Here is an 18,633-nt window from a genome sequence, read left to right as displayed (position 1 = left end):
CATTGAATAGGGTGAAATTTGGGTACAGTTTTCACACAATGCTTTATTTTTTGGATACTTATGTGGCAGCTGGTATCATAAAATTTGACTAGCAGATGGCCACTGTTCGTATCAGTGTGCGTGCTGAATTTGATGATTGAATTTTCTTGAAAGTTTGTCAAACTATAAAATACACGTGTATAAAGTAGAAATGCAGGTCTGACGTATAAGGGATAGAAATACGACCAAAGGTCCTATGACCAAAGTTGTATACCTCTCCAAATTGAAACGCAATTGTGCTCTCTGTTTTGTGATACGATTTACCTTTTATTCGCCAATTACCCCGAAACGAAGGTCTGCACCGTCATTAAAATTGCCTCCATATTTCGATATTTTTCGAGGCCAAAATGTTACACAATTGAACATCATGAAATTTTTGCTCAAAGGAAAGAGAGTCCAGTTTTCGGGATTAGCACTCGCATACATACGGAGAAAATAATACAGTTCGTTAAGAATGTTGACATTAATTGAAGAGAGGATAATAACTGAGGACGGTCGGAAAGGACAGATATGTAATTACCAAGTGGATGTATTGGAAAAATGAAATGTCCCTCACTAAATTGTAATTATATGAGTTACGGATTTAAGAAAGCGGTAACAGAGGAACAATTTAGGCGCAGGGATTCATAGATAAGAAGATGACTTATGGTGTTACCACTTACGCCTACAGAGGCAAGGCAGAGGCAAGAAATAAAATGAGAGAATGGAAGTAGAAGAGAAGTATAGTAACATTTAGAGCAAATCCCATAAAACACTTTACGGTGCGAAATAATGGCCTACAGTCCGCGGTACTGTCGAATTACGAACAGCCTCCCTTAGTGCTAATCGAAGACTATTGTAGCCCCCAATGGTATTCTGAAAATCTCCCGCAGAATGGCAGCTCGACGTCTCTCTCGCCTTCTGTCCTATGAACAACCACAAGTTTACAGGAATAATGACGAAAATGGTGGTGGTGGTGATTATTGTTTTAAGAGGAAGTACAACTAGGCAACCATCCTCTATATAACACTAATCAGGGATAAAAAATGGAAGGGGTCCGACCCTTCGAAAAATGAAGGTATCGGCCAAAGAAAGACAAGGGCCACGAAGGGCGTGAAAATGAAAGACTCCCTAGCCCTCGCAAACCTAATAGCGTCGGGGTCGGAAAAGAACAAGAGTTGACCAAGAGAGGTCGGATAGGATAGAAGAAAGTGAGGAGCCAGGCACAAGTAAGTGGAAGCAATGCCAGGACTCGGCTGAGGGCCCCGTGGTCGCCAACCCACGCTCCAAAGTTCAGAGCCCCTGAGGCCCCTTTTAGTCGCCTCTTACGACAGGCAGGGGATACCGTGGGTGTTATTCTACCGCCCCCACCCACAGGTGGATGACGAAAATGGCATTACGTTACTTCTCTGCTAGCAAGTAGCCAGAGACATCGCCATGGTAACCGGTAGGTTCATTGTCCGTCTGTCCGATCACTCAATACTGAGCATGGAACCCGCAGAAAATAGTAATTTTCTCCGTCATTTGAAGAGTAAACGAACTGATGTACATAAGAACAGTTGTTTAAAATAAAGGTACGTTTCACAATTATTCTACGGATTTTACAGAAAATCAATAGTATGATAGAAAATTGAAAAATAAAATACGGTCTTCCGGTAAACCCCTAGTCTATTCAGTGATTTTAAAATGCATATCTAAACCTGCCACTGGATGATTCTACTCTAAATATGAAGTTTGGTCAAGATATATCCATCTGATTTTGCCGTGATGCTGGAACAGACGGACAAACAGTCGGACCGATGGAAATACGGTCAAACAGGAAAGCTAAAAATCACTGATATGGTCCTGAATTGACCTAAAACGGATAAATATCTGAAAAATTTGCAAAATGAACGAAATTATACACAGCGGACCGCCTACAACGTTATTTGTATAGATTATGATCTTTCCTTTTCAATCCAGGCATATTTGTCTACTGCTGTCTTTCCACCCCATCTCGCCGATGATAGCTCGGAACATCCCGGTTGGTCGAGCGGCTCGTCTCCTTACTTCAAATTCTTAACAGCCCAAAGTTAACAACATTTTCGTAACACTACTTTGCCGTCGGAAATTACCCAGGAAGAATCGTACTGTTTATTTATATATTGGTTCTATTGTTTCTGCGAAAAGTTTATCTGCGAGGAACTTATGTAATATCATTCACTCATTCTTATTTTTGAGTGACTTACATTCACAAGTGGTGATGGAATTCTCCAGGTCTGCATGGAACCATCAACTCTGACTTTTCAGCCCTTTGTAACACCCTGCACTGTAAGGTACGTTCAGTTTTGCAAAATGAAGCACACCATTTAAAATATTTGTATTTGTTAATAAGACAGCGGGAGAATAATTTAAAGGCCTTTTGTTGTGACGCTTTAAGCAGTCGGTGTGATTCGTGACAATTGTTTTGCTCTCAAAAGTAAGGCTGCCACCAAGGAAGTAGAAAATTTGTTTTTTACTCGGTTAATTCAGCATCCTTTCAAGTAAATTAGATAAATCCTGCTTTGTTCTCTCCCAAGAGTGTTGCGTTATGAATATAGGACTCTTAGGAAATCTCATTGCATTGTTACCTTCTGGAGTGGCTGCGATACAACTGAACGTATTGTAAATCCTTGGAATATCCAGCTCTACTCTGTTTCTAATGACAGTAAATTCAAGGTCATTCCAACTGAGCACTTATAAATTTAATCACATGCAAGAGTAAGTGCTGTACATGTATAGAAGTTATAAAAGTGCTGGATATTAATTAAGAAACATACAATTGGAATTTAAGTGTGATAAGTTGTGAGACACCTTTTTTGACACACTGACGCCCCACCGTTTCCATGTCAGAAACTTGCTCTGGTCCTTTTAAACTAATCTTAAAATTGATTGTTATTTTTAAAACCACGCAGGTCACCCATTTTTTCATTTTTGTGTTGTATTTTAAATTGTGAACTTCTGTTTCAGTTTTGAAACTCCGTATGTCCCTAACTTTTGGGGTTACAAAACGTAATAAAAGAAATCCAGAGAAACAATTTCTTACGGACAAACTGCACGTTCAAACTTAATCGAAAAACAAAACAAAACAATAGGACGTAATTGCTTATAGTCAAGAATGGTATAAACGCTACAACTTTCATCGCTGTACCAAAATAGGTTCCTGAAAAGCCGCAGTTCTTATGATAATCCCGATTTACTGACAACACCCATTCGCTGTTCTTCCCACAAGAAGTAATGTTTATCAGCAGTCTTTGATTGGCTATACAGTTCGTGCGACAATGTTTTAATGTATGGCTTTAGGCCTCTCTGGTAAAATTCTATGAGAATATGAAGGATATATATCCACTGTATCTATCCAATTCAATGATTGTGGAAAAGTGTGCATGACTGGGATATCGCGATGTTCTGAAATGGATGTTAATTTCAGACACGTTTCCTAAGTAGTTTCGAACAAATATTTTTTTCCTGAAGTATCTCAGTTCTTTACTTAAATGTGAATAATTGTTTTAAGAAGATGAAGAAAATAAATTACCGTACTATTATGATAAACACCTATGCAAATGTTTAAATTGAATATGAATTTATTGTTTAAATGTAATAATCAAATATCCTGAATCAATTTTAAAATCCCATAAGCCATGAACTTTTAAACCAGTCTAGAAAAAAATGTGACATTTTATACCAGTCCATTACATGCTTTTAAACTTTCTGAATTTATTAATTTTCAGTGCAAACAAATCTTACATCATTGTTATCATTGTTTCTTTGTTTTCAAACTGTTTGTAAGTTTTGCGCACGTTTGCGTTAAAATTGTGAAAATGTGTTGGATAATTTAAATCCAGTTTCCAATATGTGAAAAATCACTGGGTTACCATACGTTCCCCGAAACCGAAATTCAATACTAGCCACGGTACCACGTGGAACACTGTGTGTATTAGGAAACTAGAAATTGTGTTCAGAATGGGTGTCAAAGTTGTTATTAGATTCACAGGATAGTTACCAAATGGAAAATTCACTACAACATTTGATGTTACATTAGACTGAACCAATCTTCCTCCCTATTTATTTCTGTAGTTAACGTCACACTAACACATAAACTATATTTTTGGCAACGATGGGCTTACAAAAGAGATAAGGCAGGGATACTACCGGCAGTGAATTAATGAAGGCATTATCTCAGCATTCGGCTGGTGCGAGAACGTGAAATCACGGAAAACCATTTTCTAAGATGTCCACGTGTGATTCGAACCCGCCATCTTCCTACCGCAATCTTACTACTGCACGACTCGTACTCCGCATCAAACTCGCTCGGTCTTCAGAACAGCGCCTATATGTCATACCTTTGAACCAGAAACAAATTATGAAGTGAAAGAATTCAGTATCTCTATCACTGAAGAACGTTCATTGTTACAACACCGGCTTGCAGGCTATGCCATCTGATTTCTTCGATAAAAGAGATCATTACTCTTCAAATTCCTTCAAACAAAGTGTACCGTAATAGCACAACTTACTGGCAGACATTTCAAGAATACATGTGGCCATTACAAGAAAAAGAAAAAAATGCAGGAATGTTGAGATTCAGTGTTATGGTGCGACACGATAACGCTAAGCATCACATCTTCCATGACAAAGCCTTCCACTTAATGCAGTGTAAGGTATTGAGACGTCCTTCGAGAACCCATATCTAGGACTCTGCGATTTTTACTTATTTGCCCATGTAAAGATAACGTGAAGAGATGACGATTTGGTTTGGACGAAAAGTGCAGGTCTGAGTAGCTTTTCTCTCGGTCCAGAGACTTCTTGCAACAAGACATCCTCAACGGTAGGATAGCTGCCTACAGTCGTGCAGTATTACTTTTGATTTACATGTATTGTATATTGTACCCGTGCAGGACGAGCCATCTCATCATGATTTGATATGATTGATATGATATTGAAATACAGGAATACATATCGGGAAGCTGGTTTGCTCACTTGGGGAATATTACCAAACCTGCAAGTACATACGGACAGACCTGTTGCCAGGAGGATAATGAATGAATGAACTCTCCCATTGCTAAAAGTCCGGCTAGTTAAGCTCCTTATCTCGGCAGAAATCACACGAAGTGACCGCTCTCTTAACTACGAGAGTGGAATTGGGAGAGATAAGGACTAAATCACTAATTGCTACAAGAAAACAGTATAACGATATTCCTGCTCAGTGCGAAGTGGCACGTTCGTCAAATATTCTTAGAAATGGGGAAACAAACTTTCTCGGCCTACGGGAATATATTCGTAAGGTTGGCTACGGGAAAAATAAGGAAGATTTAAAACCCCGCTTTACTTTCTAGGCCAACGACAAAATTGTGGTTACTAGATTGACAATTTCCAGGAGTGCCGGCTTTGAATATGTGAATATGATATCCGGCTATCTTTCCAATTAATAATAATTAACGTATTCAAATTGAAAAACTTCAACTGTGAGAATTTTAGAAGATCTTCATCATGATCATTTGCAATGACTTTAATAATTTAAGGCATCAATTTCTAGGAATTGACCCTAGCTGGACTGCTGTTGGCCAGAATTACACCACGCCAACAGTGACGCTAGAAACCCATGAAACGTGGAAGACGGAAATCTATTGAGATTTTATCAATCCATGATCTATTCTTGATCAAATCACGACGTGTGAGTTAAAATTATCGGACCATTCAGTGGTGAAAATTTGAACAGCCAGGCCGGCCTCCAAATACCTATTCAAGAAATCCACCCTCCTCTCTCTGGGATGACCTCAGATGAACCGAAGGAAGAGGGCAGGTAAATATAAATAAGGCCTCTCGACAGACACGACAGACAACACTTGTTCAATTAACGGATGGTGGAAGTTCTGCCGCTCAGCGCAAAATTATCATCGCCGCGCTTAAGCTATCTGCAGTGTATAACCCCAGAACTTTGAGTTCGTATTGGTTAAAGCAACAGTAATAAATCCGGTTTGACAGTTGTTATGATTCTCGTCAAGTGTGAAGTGATTGAATTAAGTATAAATTACTGGCAGACGCCAGAAGCATTTGTAATGAAGACAATACACCTAGCCTGCATTTATCAATCTTTAGACTCTGAATAGACATGCGAAGGGACATTTCCAGCATTCGCTTGGAAGAGAGGTTGGGTATGTTCTTAGTAAAGACAATCTAGCCGTAATATTTCAGACGGCGAGTCTTCGTCATCTGTGGAGGTAGACCAAGTCAGCGTAGCGAACATTAGCCAGCCTAGACAAGTACTATTTACGGGAGTGTCGCATTCGATACTCGAGAAGCGCGTTGGGTCGCAATATATGACACTTCGTCGCTTAGTATCAATAGTTCCTAGTTCGGGCAGGAACGAAGATAATTCAGTGAATGTGTAGATGGTCTTAGGCGCCTAGAAGTCAGAATACTTGTATATTCTTGTATAACAGTGAGTTTAAGTTGTGTGTGATCCAGATGAGTGTATAGGATTAATTCAGCGTCATGTCCCGAAAGCCAACACCATGTCAGAGTAAGGCGGAGGGGGCTTAAGGCCTTTGTCCGTTCATCTCCAAGAAGCCTACAAAAGAGATGAGTACCAAAATTTGATTACTTATGCGGGAATGTTATCGCGTTAAAATGGAGAAATAAATAGATTAATAATGGTTACTTAACGTAATATACGGACTGCTTCTCGGTTCCATGATTTAGTTCATATAAGACGGAGGGACGTAATTAAATTAACTGTAAATATGGGCTAAATCATTTAATTAAAGCCTGCTTTGTTTTACATGAATTTATTATGGGTTTATCATTTGTTTTCTGTTCTGTTTCGGAGAGCGTTACGCTCACCCCGGTATAAAGTTAGATACAGCTGCGTGCTGATGGGTTTTAAATGAATTTCTCGACCGCTTTGGTCAATGTTGTTTTTATGTTAGAAATAAGGCATGTTTTTACGTTAAATCCAGATATATGAAATTGACAGTGAATTTAAATGTGTGATTTATGTACGGAAGGTCCTTTAATAATAATACTGAGATGCCGAGGTTTTCCCGGTGGTTATAAATGGGTTAAATTGTCGGGATTTAAAATACGATATTCAAAGGTAAACAGTGTTAAACTTTGATCCTTAAATGGACAAAATACTAAGATAACTAGGAATCACTAAAGACATACTAAAATTTCGGATTGGGTTCCAAAAGATGTGTTGATTAAATGTATGTTAATTAATGTGTCAGAATGCTGCCGCCAGTTCGAATGATTTCTAAATAATGGTCTAAACTTATTGTTTAAATCGCGGTTCTAATGAATTATAGATAGTGATCAAAGTTTTATGGTGCAAATAGTGGTTTGGGTCCACGTAATAATTACGTATTCACGATCGTTCAAAAGTTATGGGAATTTAAAGTTACGCCCCTACGATCATTTGTGGAGACTAACCTCAGAAAACAAATCGAGCGTAAAGGGGGAGTTAGGAACAACATACAGTTATTGAATAAATAGATCGTACTATGTCGTCGATGGAATATAATCAGTCGTGAACTCCGTGAATATTTATTGAGGACTAATAATATAATGAGTAGTATAATTGGATGGTTCTGCGGCCTCCTCCTCCTCGCGCGGCGCGGGAAATTTGAATTCTGGCGGGAGATTTGAATTTTGGCGGGAGATTTGAATTTTGGCGGGAGATTTGAATTTGTAAACAAAGCCACGTGCTTTTTGACAGCTGTCATCGACAACAACGCATCGCTAACCTCACTGCTGCCATCTTGACGGGCCTAAACCTCACTAGTACCAACTTAACCTAACTAGCATGAGGTAAACAAAGCCACGTGTTTTTGACAGCCACGTGCTTTTTGACAGACAACAACGCATCGCTAACCTCAGTACTGCCATCTTGACGGGCCTAAACCTCAGTAGTGCCAACTTAACTTAACTAGCGCGAGATAAACAAAGCCACGTGCTTTTTGACAGTCACGTGCTTTTTGACAGATTTGTAAACAAAGCCACGTGCTTTTTGACAGACAACAACGCATCGCTAACCTCAGTACTGCCATATTGACGGGCCTAAACCTCAGTAGTGCCAACTTAACCTAACTACCGCGAGATAAACAAATCCACGTGCTTTTTGACAGCCACGTGCTTTTTGACAGATTTGTAAACAAAGCCACGTGCTTTTTGACAGACAACAACGCATCGCTAACCTCAGTACTGCCATCTTGACGGGCCTAAACCTCAGTAGTGCCAACTTAACCTAACTAGTGCGAGGTAAACAAAGCCACGTGTTTTTTTGACAGCCACGTGCTTTTTTTGACAGCTGTCATCCGCCATCTTTAAACCACAAAGCACTGTGCTGCCCTCTTTAGATGCAAAATTCGTCACCTGTCATCCGCAGTGCTACCATCTTGACGGGTCTAAACCTTAGTGCTACCAACTTAACCTAACTAGCGCGAGGTAAACAAAGCCACGTGCAGCTGTCATCCGCCATCTTTAATCACAGTGCTGCCCTCTTTAGCTACTTACCTTTGAAATGTGGTGGCGGATAATTTGAAAAATGCTTTTTGACAGCAGCCATCTTTGTGCACCATGCTGCCCTCTTTAGCTAGATACCTGTGGTGGCAGGCAATTCCACATGACAGCAGCCATCTTTAATCAAGAGAGCACTGTGCTACCATCTTTAGCTAGATACCTTTGAAATGTGGTGGCGGCAAATTGAAAAATTTCACGTGCTCTTGTTTGGAAACAAACTCACGTGCTTTTTTGACAGCTACCATCCGCCATCTTTAATCAACAGAGCACAGTGCTGCCCTCTTTAGTTTGAAATGTGGTGGCGGCAAATTCAACGTGCTCTTGTTTGGAAACAAAGCCATGTGCTTTTTTGACAGCTGTCATCCGCCATCTTTAATCAACAGAGCACTGTGCTGCGGGCAATTTCGTCAGCTGTCATCCGCCATCTTTAATCCACAGAACACCGTGCTGCCCTCTTTATGGCTACTACCTTAAGCACGTAGTAGCGGGCAATTTGAAAAGTTCTGTTAGCTATCATCCGCCATCTTTGAGCACCGTGCTGCCATCTTTAGCTAGATACCTTTGAAATGTGGTGGCGGCAAATTGAAAAATTTCACGTGCTCTTGTTTGGAAACAAACTCACGTGCTTTTTTGACAGCTACCATCCGCCGTCTTTAATCAACAGAGCATAGTGCTGCCCTCTTTAGTTTGAAATGTGGTGGCGGCAAATTCCACGTGCTCTTGTTTGGAAACAAAGCCATGTGCAGCTGTCATCCGCCATCTTTAATCCAGAGAGCACCGTGCTGCCCTCTTTAGATGTAAATTCGTCACCTGTCATCCGCAGTGCTGCCTTCTTTAGCTAGATACCTTTGAAATGTGGTGGTGGATAATTTAAAAAGGGAAATTCTCCAGCAGCCCTCTCTCGACGCTAATTGCATAAGATGGCGGCTATACATGACTCCTTAAGGGTGCTTACGCAAGATGGCTGCTATACACAGGTTCTTATGAGACGCCCTTGGGATGCTTGCGCAAGATGGCAGTTATACATGGCTCCTTATGAGATGCCCTAGGGATGCTTGCTCAAGATAGCGACTGCTCTTATGGGACGGCTTAAGTGTCCTTGCACAAGATGGCTTGAGACGCCCTAAGGATGCTTGCGCAAGATGGCGGACACAAGATGGCGGCTATACACAACTCCTTATGAGACGCTTTAAGGGTGCTTGCGCAGGATGGTTGCTACTCTTATGAAGAAAGCTAGCTTAGAGGCTAACGTGTCGTGCTAGTTCGATTCATTAAATTTAGGGCTTAAATGCAAAATGTTAAATATATCGAAAACGGTGCACCGTAGAGCAAAACGGACAAAATTTTTCTGCCTAATACCTAGGTTCGCAGTATGAGGAACAAGAAAACCATAGTCTAATGATGGGATCAACGGTTCGGTTCCTACTTATGCCCTTTGGCATTTGCTCTATTTTAGCTTGTATTGAAGCGAGTCTTCGTAACATGATCAGGTCTAACTATGGTAGAGAGTATAACGTACCGTGCTGGTTCGATTCAGTAAATTTGGAGGCTTAAATGCAAAATGTTAAATATCTCGAAAACGGTGCATCGTAGAGCAAAACGGACGAAATTTTTCCGCCTAATACGTAGGTTCGTAGTATCAGGAACAAGAAAAAACATAGTCTAATGATGAGATCAACGGTTCGATTCTTACTTAAGCCCTTTGGCATTGGCAGCTATCTATTTCTACAAGATGGTGGCTGCTCTTATGAGACACAAGATGGCTTGAGACGTCCTAGGGATGCTTACGCAAGATGGCGGACACAAAATGGTGACTATACATAGCTCCTTATGAGACAGCCTAGGGGTGCTCGCACAAGATGGCAGCTACTCTTATGAAGAAAGCTAGCTTAGAGGCTACTGCGCAAGATAACAGCTGCTGTTATGCATGTGTGGAGGGCAATTTGAAATTCTATGTGCTTAATGAACAGAGCACCCTGCTACCCTCTTTAGCTGAAATGTGGTGGTGGATAATTTGAAAAATTCTTTTGACAGCTATAATCATTAAACAATGGCGACTGTACATAGGCTGTTAAGGCCTTATCATTCTCCTCCTCCTCCTCCTCCTCCTTCTCTACTTCCTCCTCCGCCTCTTATGTCAAGGCATAGCTTTATATCGAACAAGTTTAAACCTGCATCGCGAAGGCAAGCGTGTGCAGCGATAACATTATTATGCATGTTTAGACTTTCGAAACATAAGAAGAGTAGAATCAAACGCTGTACCCGATACGACATGTGATCAGAACATTGATTGATGCGTTCAGAAAACAAAATAAGTGATCAAGACTAGAATCGAACACTGTACTCAATACATCATGTGTTTAGAATATGTCAGGGGATACCCTTGTTCTAAGAAGATAAGATTGAAACATAACAAGACTAGAATAGAACACTGTAATCGATGTTGCTAACTTCAACATGTGATCAGAACATTGATTGATGTGTTCAGAACACAAAATAGGTGATCATGACTAGAATCGAACACTGTACTCGATACAACATGTGATCAGAACATTGATCGATGTGTTCAGAACACAAAATAAGTGATCAAGACTAGAATCGAACACTGTACTCAATACAACATGTGTTTAGAACATGTTAGGTGGTACCCTTGTTCTAAGAAGATCAGAATGAAACATAACAAGACTAGAATCGAACACTGTAATCGATGTTGTTAACCTCAACATATGATCAGAACATTGTTTGATGTGTTCAGAGCAAAAGTAGAATTTTGATGATTTGCTTAGTGTAAAATCAAAAACTATGGAAACACACTGTGCACATATCGCATAGCTAACTCGCTCAGTAAGCAATATTGCAAAACTACAACTTCAATGATTTGCCTAGTGTAAAAATAAAAAAAAACACACTGTACCCATACTGCGCAGCTAACTCGCTCGGTAAACGATATAGCCAAAGTATAACTTCAAATTATTTACCTTCCATCATTCGTCTTGTGTGAAAATCAGTCGAACAAGTTATCGCATAAACATGTAACATGAAATATCAGTCAATCTGTTGGCATGGGTTACAAGCATGTAGCTTATGCGGGAAGTAAAATTAAACAGAACGCTAGTGCTATAAGAAATACTCTGCTTACATTTAAGTCCCTAGCTGTTGAACAAGTTATTACATAAATATGTAACATGAAATATCGGTTCGGAAACATATTGTTTCAAGGATGAAAGGACTCTTCCTCCTCCTTACCGCACATTCCTTGTAGGGATAAGGGGCTAATGGGCTAAAGGGCTAATGGGCAAAAGGGCTAAAGGGCTAATGGGCTAAAGGGCTAAAGGGCTGAAGGAGCAACAACCTCATCGATCGCTATCAGCAAGAACGCTTGTACTTTGTTAAGTGTAGAAAATTAATCTTTATTTGTAAATGGTTTCATGTTCAGAACAAGGAATGGAACCTAGGGGTTACGTCTTACCTAATAAAATCCCCGAGGTGCGATGAGGTACGTTTTTCGAACTAGTGTTTGGAACACTGAACTTTTCAAGATGATAGCAGAGAGTTTAGCAATGTTCTGTTGTTGGATTATAAATTCCGCGCTACAACATGCATAAGGTGGCAGCCTTGAGGTTTACTGCCGTAAAGATGACAAGAGTGAGGTTAACAATGTTCCATTGTTGGATTTTAAATTCCGCGCTATAACATGCATAAGGTGGCAGCCTTGAGGTTTACCGCCGTAAAGATGGCAGCAGTGAGGTTAGCGACGCTCTATTGTCCTTCAAAGTGAGGTTAGGGTTCGTCAAGAAGACAGCTGTCAAAAAAGCACGTGGCTATGTTTACCAAACAAGAGCACGTGGTCGTGACGTCACGGTCACGTAATCAATCCTTAGCTCAACGTCGTTAAGATGGGTACGAGTTTGATCAGTGACGAAACTGCAAGTAATAGAAGAGAAGCTCAAGCAGGAAGAAGACATGGTGACAAGGCAAGATAGAAGGCATGTTGCAGATCGAGTGGTGGGACGAGACGAGGTAAGAGTCGAGCTCAACGCAGGGGTCAGTGGCCAGTGCAGTGCGGGAACAGAAACGAGGATTCAGGACGTAGTGCTGGAGGGAGATTCTCAAGAAACGGCAAGTACAGAGTGCAGTGGACACGTGCATAACAAAGGTGAAGGTTCGAGGGACGAAATGAATGGAAGAGAAGCTATGAACAAAGGGAGAATCTGAGTTTAAGAGACGTGTGGGTTAAAAAGTAAAGGTACGGATTACAAGGAGGGCAAAGAGCGCTCCAAAATGTCATGAAAAGAGTGGATGGAGGTAGAAGGAGAGAGGGCCATTGTAACGAGAAGTAAAAATAAGGAAGGAAATGGAGAAGGGCGGGAGGGCAAGTTGTAACTAGAATGGAAGATAGGGTTTGTGAATATTGAAGGATTGTTAAGTAAATTCGGTAATAATGAGGTAAAAAATGTAGTGGAAAGCATTGACATTCTGGCACTCATGGAGACGTGGTTAGAAAGAGGAAGGGAGATAACATGGGGATTTGTGGTCAAGTATAAGTCCAAGAGAAAAGTGCGCAATAAGGGGAGAAAGCCGGGGGATAGTGGAGTTAATAAAGGAAGAAATTAGTGAACTAATAGAGGATACTGAGAACGAGTTGGAAGAAGTGATCTGGCTTAGGTCTAATATGGGGTGGGAGGGTAAAGAAGGTATGCTTGGCTTTCACCCCAGAGCTCCTTGTACGCTAATGATAACTTTTTTGAGGATTTATTATCGGAAACTAGTATTATAAGTGGGAAATTAGAAAGATGGGATGTTGCTATTTGATGACTGGAATGCTAGGATAGGTGAGCAGTGCCCAATGTTCAGCAAAGAGGTTGAGATGAAAATGAACGGAGAAAGACGAAGTGAAGGTAAAGAAAGAAATAGTTACGGAGTAAAACTCTTACAATTGTGCGCAGCAGGAAAATTCTACATTGTGAATGGTTGGTGGGATAGGGAATGGAAATTGACGTACATTACAGTTCAGGAAGGAAGCGTTATTGATTTAGTAATTAGCTCGGAAGACATGTTAGGGTGAATCAAGAAGATGGAGGTAGGAGACTGGGTTAAATCCCACCATGCACCGGTCTGGGTGTGATAGAAAGGAGTGTGGAAGACGTAAGGGATGGAGAGATAAAGAGAAGTATCTAGAAGGGTATATATTAAATTGAATTATTAAATATAAATGGACAGATAATGCAAAACGGGAAATGAATGCCCTTATAGAAAATGAGCTACAAGTAATTAGGTGTTGCTGGGAAGTTGCTTTGAGGGAATACAATATTGACAAAGCGTTGGAATTAATTGAAAACGCAATTAAACGGGCAGCTTAGATAAACAGAAGGAGGAGAAATAGGACGAGAGGGCAGGATGGGTGGTATAACAAGGAGTGCGACGAATTAAGGATAATAGTCATAAAGTCGCTTAAATAATACAGAAAAATGGAGGAAGTGCAGAATGTGAAGTTGTTTGTAAATTAAGGAAAAATATACAAACTTAAAATTGTTGAGAGGTAGAATTTATGGATGAAGGAACAAACAGAGTCAATAAATAGGGAGTGTAGGATGAATCAATCCGAGGGTGTATGGGATAGGATAAACAAAATTAATAAGGGAGGGAAGGTTTTAATAAACAGAGCATTGGTTACGACCTGTGGGTGAACTACTTCCGCGAATTATTAGGAGGGAAGGAGAAATGGAATTATAGAAAGGGGAAAAGGTTTCATGGAGAGATATAGAGGTAACGATATATGAGCTTGATAAGGAAATTGTAAAAGAGGCAGTTCTTGAGGTGATAGGTAAACTTAAGGGTAGGTCGGCGGGGGGAAGTAACAGTATCAAGAACCTGTTTTGGAAATAAATAGTTAAATACGGGCAGATGATAGAGGGCATAGTAAAATAATTTAACAGGATTTTCGAGTGCGGTAAATTTCCAAAAGAGTGAGAAACAGGGATGACATGCCCAATCTATGAGATGAAAGGTAACAAAAATCTACCGAGTAATTATAGAGGGATAACTTTACTGGACTCATTAAACAAGATTTACACAGGAGTACTAGCAAATAAATTGAGAGATTGGGCCGAAGATAATTCGGCTAGAACAGAGTCATTTATCATCGCGATTTAAGTTGACGAGCTGCTTGATACCAGAGTGGTGTTGATTAATGTTTTATGAGGAAGTACAACGTCGCAACTATCCTCTAATGAGAGAGAAACATAGAAGAGATCTGACATTTCGAAGAATGAAGATATCGACAAAAGAAAGAAAAAGGACACAAAAGGCGTGAAAATAAATAATGAATGAAAAAAAAAAAATAAAAAAATATAAATGCCTCGCAAACCTAATACCGTCGGTGTTTTAACAGGGAAATTGTTGACCAAGAGAGGTAGGGAAGAAGAGGGTGAGGAGTCTGACACAAGTGAGTGGCTGAGCGAGGAGAACCATGGCCTGCAGTCCATGGTCTCAAGTTGAGAGCCTCTGGTCATTCTTTTAGACGCCTCTTAAGACAGGCAGGAGGAAACCGTAGATGTATTCTGCCACGCCCACCCAAAGGAGCTTGGTATGACAGACGGCATATCTGGTCAAGAAAGGCTATCAATGCGGCTGCAGAAGTCATCACATTGACCTAATGTCAGTCCAGCACACGATGATTATTAGACCTTACTTAAATTGGTATCAACTCATATTGTCTGTCTTAACAATTTTTATGTCGACTTATAAAACTCTTGTTTGTACCGTCCGACTCCCGCGGTGAATTCTCAAGTTGGCAGAAATAGTGAATGTGTTTCACAGGGCGGAGAGTTTGGAGAGATAGACCATTACCATTGGACAATATATCATAAAGATCAGTTCAGTTTGTATATGCTTTCCTCAGTGGGGTTTGTTAATGCGTTAGAAATGCAGTTAATATACCGAGTGTTTGATGAACATATTGCCAGCATAAAACGAAATTGTACGATTTTGAGGGAATTTTGTGAACAACACAAATCGTGGAAGTACAACAACGTCTTCAGTGTAGTTCTTTAGAGTACAAACTCTCCATCAAGAAATTTTATGACTTCGGTCTCTAAATTGAAAATGTTCTAAAATGCTAAATTTCAAAACTGTATCAAAAGTGGACGAACTTTATGGGGTGGAGGTCTGTACCGGAGGTACACCTACTCCGTACATTTAAACCGAGCGCCTTTTAGAAGATCATCTGTAATACGAACAGTGAACTGTCCATCAGAAGAAGTTTCGAACTTTATATTCAGGTGTCTCTACTGTCGACTTATGGTCCCCTTCTGGTGGGAAGATGGACAATTAATCTTCAAAGAAATTTGTAGTTTCTAGGTTACAAAACTGCAATGTTTGTAGATTATTCTTGTATTTTTAGGGTTCTACCACTACTATCCCTTCCTTCTTCATGAAAATTGTTAACCAACAATCATAAATTTTGGATATTTATTAAATTAGCCAATCACAATTGAGGGTATTCACAGGACTTTGGCCCAGAGAATTCTGGAACCATCCTCTCCGCTATAAAAGCTGGGACCTTCTGGGTCATGTTGTGTTTTCCATCGCTCCAGTCAAGAGGTTTATAGTGCGTACGTAGTGGAGGCAGGGGGCAAGCCGAAAGGCCCACCAGCTCAAGGTAATGGCAGACATATTTTAATCATGTCATAGTCTCAGAAAGCTGACTTGAGGGAAAGTTTCAAAGTTCTTTCTTAATGTAAATCTATCACCTTTTCAATGTACATTTTCCAGCAAGGAATTTATTCTAACTTGGGGAATAAAGAGTGTTCACCCTCTTTTAATTCCCTTTCAACTTGGTATTGGGGTGACTATGATTTGTAAAATTTAAATTTTATATCTTCTTTTGGAACTTTACTTTGCTCTATCTAGTCACCTCTGTTGTATAGGCTTAGCCTCTGTAAGCTCACCTAGGGTTTTAACTGTTTCAGAATGTATTTTCAAAGGAGTGCGATTGTTCGCCTCCTAGAATTTTGGTTTACGGCTGATGTCTTAAACATTTTCTTTTTTCGCTAAGGCCGTGTAAAATGGGCACTTATTGCCTCTGTTAAATGTTATTTAAGTGTAAATTAGACTATCGAGCGAGGAAGACAGTAAATCAGTTGTGTAATGATCTAGTGTAAAATGTAGATTGTGCCTTGGAAAGACTTGATTGGGATAAGTTTTGGAAATCAGTCTCGTAGAGAGTTAATTGAATAGAGCAGTGGTGCTCTTTCGAACTATGTAACTTTGGATCTAGAAGCTCTTTCTCCAAATTATTGAGTACCTGATTGTTTTAGGGTTTAAAATCGTTATTGTCACAAGATTTGACGAGCTCATCTTATCTATCCAAGTGTTATTTGGTGTTGTTCATGTAAGGTTAATTTCAGAAGAAAAGGGGTAAGAAATAAAATTTCAAATTTTAGGGCTTTAAATCATACTTTGATCTTTTCTCTGTCCACCCATTCACGCCCGCACATTCTTACACCTCTGTGCTCCACGGTATCCCCGTAACAATAATAATGAAATATTTTTCAGGAAAATTCTTCGAAAGTGGATTGCGATTTCAGGTGTAAATGCAAATGTATAATTTGCAGAGAATCTTGTAATATTATATTTGGCTGAGATATTGCAGACATGGTTATAAATTGCTTATTTCTTCACATTAATGTTCTGAGCTTGTTGTAGATCCCACTCGAAGCGAATGGTAGAAACTAACACCATTCATTTATTCTTTGTTATTGTTGGCTATGATGTTGACCCTTCTCGTTGAGTTGCCGCTAGAGACGCAGTGAAATTCTTCATGCACCTCCCATCCACGCTGTCTCAGGCCTTGAATGATTGTCGAATGGTTGATTGCACTGTGGAATAATAGTAATATCAGTAGATTAGCGAGTGAAGGCTATTCATATGTCTATTGAACTGAAGTTTAGAATTTAATTTTCAATATTTAAGCACATTTGTGAAGAAGATAAAAAGTAAAAACAATACGAATTTCGCGTGTCTGTTGTTATCCTGGTGCAGTTCTTGTAAGACAAGGCACTTCCATGGGGGAGAGTGGCATGTGCCATGTGTGACAAACTGCTTGTTTGTGTGTTGTAGGTACTGTAAGATTCGCAGTGATGTTGGGGACAGTATAAAAATCCAGTCCCCGAGCCAGATGAATTAACCGCTGAATAAATTCTTTCGACGTGGCCAGAAATCAAAACTGAGGACTCGAGGACGCAAGCCCATGACACGGACCACTCAGCCATGAAACTGGACAAGATAAATAGTCATATGAACTGATTTAGATACGTACGGCGTATTTACTAAGACTGGCAACATATTTGTTTATGGTACGACAAAATGTTAAAATTTGTGAGCTATCAAAATGTTTCATTCCTTTTGTCAGAGATGTTCTCATCAGTACAAACAAAATGACGACACAGGTGAACAGACTGGATTTACACTCACATAGTCCCGGAGGATGCTGATCAAGCCGAGCTGAGTGACTCAGACGGTTGAGGCCGTGGCCTTCTGACCCCAACTTGGCATGTTCGATCCTGTCTCAGTCCAGTGGTATTTGAGAGTGCTCAAATACGCCAGCTTCGTGTCGATAGATTTATTGATAAATAAAAGAACTCCTGCGGGACTGAATTCAGGCACCTCGGCGTCTCCGAAAACCGTAAAAGTGTTTAGTGGGACTTAAAGCCAATAACATAAGATTTTCTAAGCCTCATCCATAAAGCAAAGAAGCATTGAAAGTATCACGAGTAAGATTTTAAGCGATATTTAATCTCTCACACATCAGTGATATTTAAATTGCCAATCTGTTTTTTTAAATAATATATTTTATACACATTTCATTAAAATATTAATTATTTGAAACTTAAATTGTTTTAAATTGAAATTTAATTTCCGCAGAGAAAAGACGAGCATTTTTATTTTCATGAATTGAACTCCTGACAGGTTAATTAACTCAGACTACTTTTTTCTCGTATATCGGCAAGTTGAGACTTTGTCAAATGCATAAAATTAACACATTTTTGAATATTAGTTCATTAGTTCAAGTAAAGGAGA

Source organism: Anabrus simplex, chromosome 1, assembly GCF_040414725.1.
Source record: "Anabrus simplex isolate iqAnaSimp1 chromosome 1, ASM4041472v1, whole genome shotgun sequence".
Lineage (NCBI taxonomy): Eukaryota > Metazoa > Arthropoda > Insecta > Orthoptera > Tettigoniidae > Anabrus > Anabrus simplex.
The sequence above is the reverse complement of the archived record's forward strand: the minus strand, read 5'-3'. Positions refer to the sequence as shown.